Below are 7,737 nucleotides of genomic sequence, written 5' to 3'. Positions count from 1 at the left end.
AAAGGCTGTCCTCTATCATGATTTTGAAGCTAGGGAGCCCATCAGGAGACTGACCAGGAGATGGAGGAGGTGGAGAAAAGTCAGTAGAGAAGAAGATGCAGTCTCTGGTGGCTTGCTATCTGGTGCTGGGACACTCATTTCACTCCTTAGTTTACTCTGCTGTCAAATGGAATTCCCAGAACTGGTTATATGCCTACCACTTCTGACACCTATAAGGAAGGACAATTTGTACGGCATGAAAAGATTCTTTTGAAAGGGCCATGACACCTGTAACAAGAAACCTCTTAATTTAAAAGCATTATCCCTTTGACATCTCCAAAACATTATCCCAAATTGTCTTCCAGATGCAGTGGTGAGGATGTGCCTTGCTTCTTAAACCACTCTGTCTAGTAAGCTCCTCAAATTTATCTCTCTGTAACCTATTGGTGATGTCAGCCCAGGCTGGGCAGAGGGTCACAGTCCTGCCTGCATGGGGAAGGATGTGCTTTCCAGGCCTCTTCTGGACACCTGCATGTATAGGATGCTGACCATGAATTGGATTAGGAATGGTTCTGATTATTAGGGTACTAGAGGGGGCTCTGATGCAAAAGGCAGTTGCACCTAGCTGGCTGCTGACCAGACCAGATTTCATAGGAGAGCTTTACATTGTGAACCACTGTAGGAGACTACACCCAAAAGGCATTCTACCGAATGCTGGGGAAACTACCACAGTGTTTTTCTTTCCTTCTTTATGTAAGTTAAGCAAACACTAGTTTCGTATATGTTTGTGAATCAAGGTAGAAGTAGCCTACTGAAAAATAACCTCTGCCATGCTCCCCCAGTAATAACTCGGGGATACCTGGAGTGAGGGTAGGTGGAGGGAGTTGACAACCTTTTCTTTTCAGTTACACATATTCCCTGCAGAAAGATCCTATTCTATTTCTTTTATTAAGATTGCACATAGCCAAAGTGAACTGGGGAGAGAGCAAAAATGGAAACACTTCTCATTTTTACTGGCTACAAGAAGTTTTTCAGTTGGGCTCTTTAGAACCTCCTTGGGTCCCAAAGGGGAGTGTAAGCAGAATTGGACCCCTTAGCTCCTCCCCTCAAGCAAGACAGCTTCATACCCACCTCATTTGAGATACAAGTTCATTAAAGATTTCTCTTTAAAATAAAAGTTTGAGAGTCATGGGCATTTTCATCCATTTTCAGATGTTTATATTGAGTATTGCCTATGTAGCAGACTGTATTCCAGGGACTGGAGCTTTTGTTAAGCAACCCTTATCTCTCAGGTGTTTTCTTTTTGATAGTAGTACATCTTGTCTCCCAAGTCTACTTTCTGAGTAAACTAGAAGCCCATGAAGAAAAAAACCAACAACAATCCTCCTCACAATACATTACTTGAGCAGGTTTTATTACACACAATAATGGAAATCTTAGTACAAACTAGAAACATTCAGAGGGCCAAGCAGAAATCCAGCTGCAATGTACCTCTGCCCCGGTTTGTCCATAAAAAGAAGAGAGCAGATATGTAGATAATGAATATTTGACATTCCTGGGATGGAAGAGTTCAAAGTCAAGGATATGGGTGAGAAGCAAGCAACAGTTTCCTCCATGCACACGCAATGCAGAGGAGCTTGGTCAACTCACTTACTTCAGAACCCAGGGTCAATTTATACTCGTTAAAAACCTTTACACCTGGACATAAAAAGACTGTCCTTTGCTATGCAGAATAGCTTAAGCCTAATACTAACATGAAGCTTACTTATCAGCCCTGGTTTTACAGATGAGGAAACTATGTACCAAAGAACACCAGTGACTTACTACAGGTCACAATGGGAGTTCAGGACACAGCTAGGATTGCAAGCCAGGGCTTGTCTCTATGTGAGTTTTCCCATGTGATCATTTTGCTTCCAAAGGACAAAATGCATCTGTCCAAATAAGAAATTATGTCAGCTTTCCCATCTACAAGACTTCCATCCATTCAACCAACGTGCACTGAATATGTGCTGTGTGCTAATAAAGTTGGCATTTTTTGGAGCAATAATATAAGGATGTGATATACATACTCCCTACTCTCCAATAGCTCCCTGAAGAAACGAGAAGCAAAGCTTTGAAACAGTTAGGTGACTACAATAGGCAGTATGTAAGAAGTGTAGAGGCTGGGAGACCAGTGTGTTCATGGGAGTGCTCAAAGACAACAGAAGGTAGCACTTCCCATCTCATAAAGAAGGTGGTGGCAGAGGTAGGTGGCAGAGGATGTGGACAGCTTCTCAACTCAGAGGGGACTGACTCCCTTGACACTGGGGCTGGGTTCCCTGAGAAAGGAGTAACATTTTAAGTTGAGCTGGTCAAGCCCCAGGGTACCTTTTTGTGGTGCTGAGGGTTGAACCTGGGGCCTCACACAGGTTCAGCAGGTGCTCTACCATTGTACTGCCCTCCTAACCCAAGCATTTGTAGCTTTAAAACTTCCCAGGCAAATGTGATGCTTCCATGTGGAAAGGATGGGACAGATCTTACTTCCCCACTTCATACTTGGTATCCCCAAAAGACCCCAGGGATATCAAGAGTTCTTTGCTACATTTGAGTGGATGGCAACCTGAAGGGCTAGAGATTTTCAATGGTGATGGATCCTGCCAACCAGGAAACAAAGCAAGATCATAAATTACTAAATAGAGGATGGTTTTCTTTATTTATCACCAAGACAAGTCAGACCTGCTTCCACAGCCAGTGAATCCATTGTCCACAGTACAAAACAGCAGCAAGGTTGTGGAGCTGGCAGACACGTAGGAAAGAGTTGTGTTGGGAGCAAGCTCCTTTGACTTCCCTGTGTGACTCGACCCCAAACCACTTTCCCCTTCTAAAGAGAAAGATGTATGTTCTTCACCTAATAATAATGATGTCCAATGTCACTGTCACGATTAGTTCCCAGTGATGGAAAAGGCACAGTCCTGATATCATTCCTGGGAACAGAAGGGATCCATAGCCATTTGCCAATGGTTATGAGGAAAATGTGTGTGTGTGTGTGTGTGTGTGTGTGTGTGTGTGTGTGTCACCTTCAGAATAAGCATCTTCTCTCCAGGAGAAGAATAACCTAGACTGGATCCCGACTTAGGATACAGTAGAACACTGGACAATGTGGAAGCTCTAGAGGCTCTGGCTGGGAGCATTGTAGCCTTAGGGGAGAAGAAATAAAAGGTAGATTAAAAGATTGCTCCTGTACAGAGGACTGCTTTGTCTGGCCTCAGTGGGAGAAGATGTGCCTAATTCTGTAGACTTGATGCCCCAGAGAAGGGGGATGCTGGGAGGTGAGGTGTGGGTGTGTGGGTGAGGGGGCTAGGGGGAGGACCCTCTCAGAGGCAAAGAGGAAGGGAGATGGGTTGAAGAACTCTGGGAGGGATGACAAGGAAGGGGGAGGTAACATTTGGAATGTAAATAAATGAAATAATTTAATAAAAATAACATAATCAGGTATGGAGGGAGAGACAGGAGAGAAGCTTTGAGGGCAAGCAGAATGAATGGAAATATGCAACATTGTCGGGGGGAGGGAGGTGAGAGAACCCTCTAGCTTGTACCAGAGATCTGGGAGGTGAGAGACTTTCAGGACTCAGAGGGAAGGACCTTAGATGAAATGCCTAACAGTGGGGAGAGGGAACTTGTAGACCCCACCTCCAGTAGAAAGACAGGGCATCAAGTGGAGGGATGGGGTTGCCATCCCACAGCCAAAAACACTGACCCAGAATTGTTCCTGTCTGAAAGAGCTGCAAGGACAAGAAAAGGTAAAAAAGGAGTCTATCATGGTTGTACTCTGAGAGGCTCTACTAGCAGCTGACTGAGATATACACAGATACTTACACCCAACCATTGGACTGAAGTCAAAGACCCCTATGGTTGAATTAGGGGAAGGACTGAAGAAGCTGAAAGGAAAGGCGACCCCATAGGAAGACCAGCAGTCTCTACTAACCTGGACCCCTGGGAGTTCCCAGAGACTGAGACACCAACCAGGAGCATACACAGGGCAATCCGAGAGCCCTGGTACATATATAGCAGAGGTCTGCCTGGCCTGGCCTCAGTGGGAGTAGATGCTCCCAATGCTCAAGAGATTTGAGGCCCCAGGGAAGGTGGAGGTCTGGTGGGAGGAGCACCTTCTTGGAGGCAAGTGGGATGAGGAACTGTGGGAGGGGGGACTGGGAGGTGGGGCAATGGTTAGAATGTAAATAAAAATATTAAAATTAAAAATAATTATACATTAAATTTATTTCACTATTTTACAAATAAAATAAACAAAAAGGTTGATCAAGAGTGAATTTCCTGATATTCGAAAGATTAGGAAATGGTTAGAGTTAGCGGTTAGCTTTTCCAATTGTACTCAACATTAAAAGGATGAGTGATATTGACACTCTATGCATTTATCTGTTCCTCTACTGACAGACACTTAGACTGTATCACCTTTGAGCTGTTGTATATAGTACACATTTAAACTGAGGTAAACAAATATCCCTTTGAGATCCTGTGATTAACACTGTAAGGTATATACCTAGAAGTGGAATTGCTGGATCATGTGGTAGGTACCTTTTTTTTCTTTAAAGGGAACTCCATAGCACTTTCCACAACAACTGAACCATTTTATATCCCCAGTAGCAATGCACACAGGTTCTAACTTCTCCACTTCCTTGTCAACACATTTTAAAAGTAGAAGAAGCCCTGGTACATGTGAAGTATTATCTCATTGTATTTTAAATTAGCATTTTTGATGATCAATGACTTCATACACTTTTCAGACACTTGTATATCTTCTTTACAGAAATATCTATTTGAGTTTCTGTATTGAATTCAGAAATTCTGCAGCCCATCAATACATCAGCAAATTCACAATTGACACATATTTGTCTGATCCAATGAATTATCATTTTCCCCTGTTTTTAATTTCCTTATTTGTAAAGTTTGCCAGGGCTAGAACTTTGAATAATCTAGATCCAAAATTTGGCTATGAAGCTAGGTATCGTGGAATGTGCCTGTAAGTAGAATCTGGAAGATTGTACATAAGGACCACTGCCAGTTCAAAACCAGCCTGGGATTCAGATTAAGTTCCAGGATAGCCTAACCTGCATGGTTAGGCCTTGTTTCAAAAACAACAACAACAACAACAAATGTAGCTAGACACTAGATAAGATTCTTAATGATGTTGAACCTATATTTGTCAGCTTTAAGTTTTTTTTTCCCATCTGAAAAACTGGGATAATACTTATAGGATAACCTAGTGTATAAATGACATCATCACATCAAATCTTACCTCAGTCTAGTCCTCTTTAAATGTTCAATAACTTGAAGACCTTATTTAGTATCAGCTTTAAGAAAGGAGCCGAATGACTATAACTGTGATAATAGTCACTATCAAAAATATTAAATAACCAAATTGAACATGATAATATTATGCAATGCTTAATACTAGTATAGCAGGTTGCACTTTTAAAAACACTTAAACATGCATCATTCATTCAAGAGACTCTTCTGAGAACATAATCATGAGTAAGACACAGTTCTGCAGAACTGAGTGGGAGAAAGAAACCAGGAAGAGGGCAGTTTCAATCAGAATGATGAGTGCTAAGAAGACAGAAGCACAAAGGGGAGGAAGCACAGAGGAAAATCAGCTCAGATTGGGGGAGGACCTCCTGGGAGGATAATAAGGGCACAGAATTCTGCACAATTCAATAGCTAAAGGAAAGGAAGGGCAACTTGGAAGGACTGAGTGTTCTAGGTACAGCAAGAAACTAGCACAAAGGCTAGAGGTGAAAGAAGCTGCCTTGGGAAAGAACTATTAGTTTGCTATGACTGCAGTCTAAAAATTAAGCAGAGTGGTGTGGGAGAACCTAAAAAGTGAAGCACTTGTCAGTCATGAAAAGTTATTTTAGATCAGAGTAAGGGGTTGCAATTTTTTCTTTTACTTTAAAACATGATTGTCTCACTATGTAGCTCAGGCTGGCCCTCCAACTTGTGGCCATCCTCTAAGAGCTACTACATTCAGCTTGGGGAGTTGGAGTCTTTATCTTGGAGATAACAGAGTTAGCCAGGGACTAGAGAAAAGGAGTGATATGTTCCTTTTTCTTTTAAAAAGATCACATTGGTCACAGTGGAGAGACTAGAATGTAGCTGAGAAAAGAAACACAGTATTTGAGAGACATTTCAAATAAAAAGGAGCAGAGCTGGGCACTGAGTGGATGGCCTTGGTTGACACTTTGGGAGTTAGATACTTCCAACAGTTTCATTCAAGCTGAGCATCTGGGTCTGAGGAAGGCTAAGTAGCTTGTACAATGTCCATTCTGTTAGATAGGATCCTGGCATCCCATGCTGACACCTCTCACTTACTTCATGAGATGCTGCTGCTGGTACACAAGTTCTTATATCTGCTTGTGATGATCCCCACTTAAGGCCCCTAAGCCCTGTTTCTCCAGTGGCTCCTGTGCAACAATGTCATTTCAGAAGGGATTTATCAGAGTTTTTGATGGTCCATCAATGCACTGTGGCTTTGAATTTACCTTCTATCCAACTGAGTGTTAAGTGAGTAAGACACCTACAATATGAACATTTCCAATCCAGGGAGGCTCAGATAAACAGGCTGGGAAAAGCCAGAAAGGATGAAATAATGTCATCTGCAGGAAGATAGATACAACTAGAAATAATTATATTAAGTGAAATCAGACATAGACAAACATCGAATGTTTTCACCAATTTGTATATTCTGGATTTTAGATAGATACTTACAATCACACATGTATATAGAACCCTAGAACAGAAATGAGATTGCCTAAAGGAAATGAATAAGAATAATAAGAAGAGGGGAAAGGAAAGGGAGAAGAGGAGAATATAGTCAAAGTATGAAAATTCTTTATGAAATTCATCCCTATGTACAATAAATAGATGCCAACACAAAAGATCACTTGATTGTAGCCAAAAGGCCAAGAAGTGATAATGAAAAATTTATATTAAAAAAGTCAGCGTCAGCCACAAATAGCTGTGAGATATAGCTAGTCATATTTGTCTCATAAATTCCTATCTGAAAGCCAAGGGAGAATAGAAGAAAAATACACTGAAATTCAATAAGTTTATGAATGCCTCTTAAAAATAAATGTGCTTTCAAACTGAGTAAACACTTGCCTATCAGTCTGCTCAGCAAATAGGTTTCTTGATCTAATGCCCTTGGAGTTGATAGGGATTTTCTCTGAAACTCTACTGTTTGTTCACTTGGGAATATGTCCCTGTCCTGGAATTGCTGAGCACAGTGTTATCAAACCCAAACTGTCAACCAAGATACATAGGTATGTTTCTATCTAGGACACTTGTATTAAGGTTTTTATTTTGTTGAGGATGGAAAACTCACTGAGAGAAGAAAAATGAACAAGGAGGCAAAAGTTCCAGCTTACAGAACATCCACCTAATGTACCTACCTACCCTGAGGCATCAAGATGATGGAATGTTGTCTGAGTGAATGGCAAGGCACTGCCTATGCAGAGGGCGATGATGGCAGCATTATTCTCTCATAGCTAGGAAAGTCTGTAAGCGAGGAGATTTTGGTGATACAAACCACACAGGGCTACAAACTGCTGGGGTAGCTATTCCTACTCAACAGGAAGGATGGAGCAGTTTGATGCAACTACACTCCCAGAAGTTGAGATGTATAGGTCACAGAACCTTTGAAGGTGATGTCCTTGAAATGAGTTGAGTCTTATGAGAAGCCAGTGTTTCTTATGATATGCTGAC

This window comes from Mastomys coucha, chromosome X (assembly GCF_008632895.1).
Source record: "Mastomys coucha isolate ucsf_1 chromosome X, UCSF_Mcou_1, whole genome shotgun sequence".
NCBI lineage: Eukaryota > Metazoa > Chordata > Mammalia > Rodentia > Muridae > Mastomys > Mastomys coucha.
This window is presented reverse-complemented; position numbering follows the sequence as displayed.